Below are 1,153 nucleotides of genomic sequence, written 5' to 3'. Positions count from 1 at the left end.
CAGCCTGCCGCAGCTTGCTATGGCATGCGGCCTCCTGCTACTTCCTCCAGCTTGGTTTCTTTGACCACCACCACGATTACGACTACTGTTTGTTCCGCCCCGATTTCTGCCTCGGCCATGTCTGCTTCGAGCCTTTACTCGCAGCCTGGCCCCTATTATGCCTCCACTCTTGCCAGTGGGGTGCCTGCTGATTCTGACACCTGCTCATCTCTGCCACTCGGCCAGGCCTCTGTGTCTGCCGCTGTTCGCCCTGCTTCGCCCTCTGCTTCGCATGGTCTCCCTGGGCCCGATTTGACGCCTTTTTCGCAGCCTCGGTCAGCCGCGCCTGAGTCTGGCATGCTGCCGCCGCCGATTGTTCTGCCCTCTTCTGACCACTCTGCGCGGTTGCCTGCTGTTTCTTCTGCCGACATGTTCTCGTCGCCGCTGCAGGAAGCCTCCGTGTCTCGCGCTGGCCATGGTGCTGCCGTCCCTTGTTCTGCACCCAACTTGTCTACGCGGCCTGACGCCACGGCGCCATTACAGGACCTCCCTGCTTCCGCGCAGCCTGGTATTTTCGACCCCTCTCGTGCCCCCGACTTTCAGTTCGGCGGCGCTCTGAGCTTCTCGATGGGGCCACCTGCTCCTGACACTTCCTCTGGCCGTTTGGGGAAACGTCAGACTGACCTTTGGGCGGACGACGAGTATGACTGGTCTGCTGCTCCAACTGGTGACCGTCCTCCAGCCCCGTCTTCGCCCCTACACGGCCTGCAGCCGCCCATGCCTCAACGCGCCTACGCCAAGCGTGCCAAGCGTGCTGCTACTGTGGTCCACACTTCGCAGATTGCTGGTCCTTCTCATGTGGACGTGCCGTTGATCTTGCCTCCGGTGTCTGTGCACGGTGGTCCTGAGGGCCGCCCGACGACGACTCAGTTGCCCCCGCCTCCCGTGTCTCGGCCGCCGCCGCCGTCGCAGAAAATGCCGCCGGCGCGGCCCGGCACTGATCTTCGCCCTCCAGACTCTGGAGTGGCTCGTGGTGCTCGTGCCACCAAGAAACCGCCGTTGATTGTGCGCAGGGGCGGTTTGTCCCCGAACGCCATTAAGGAACTGGATGCGCTGCGCGCAAAGTTCTCTCAGCCCTTTGTTGCCACGCATTATGACTCCACCTCGACTTTCC

The sequence above is a fragment of the Bacillus rossius genome, unplaced genomic scaffold (assembly GCF_032445375.1).
Source record: "Bacillus rossius redtenbacheri isolate Brsri unplaced genomic scaffold, Brsri_v3 Brsri_v3_scf27, whole genome shotgun sequence".
Taxonomy (NCBI): domain Eukaryota; kingdom Metazoa; phylum Arthropoda; class Insecta; order Phasmatodea; family Bacillidae; genus Bacillus; species Bacillus rossius.
The sequence above is the reverse complement of the archived record's forward strand: the minus strand, read 5'-3'. Positions refer to the sequence as shown.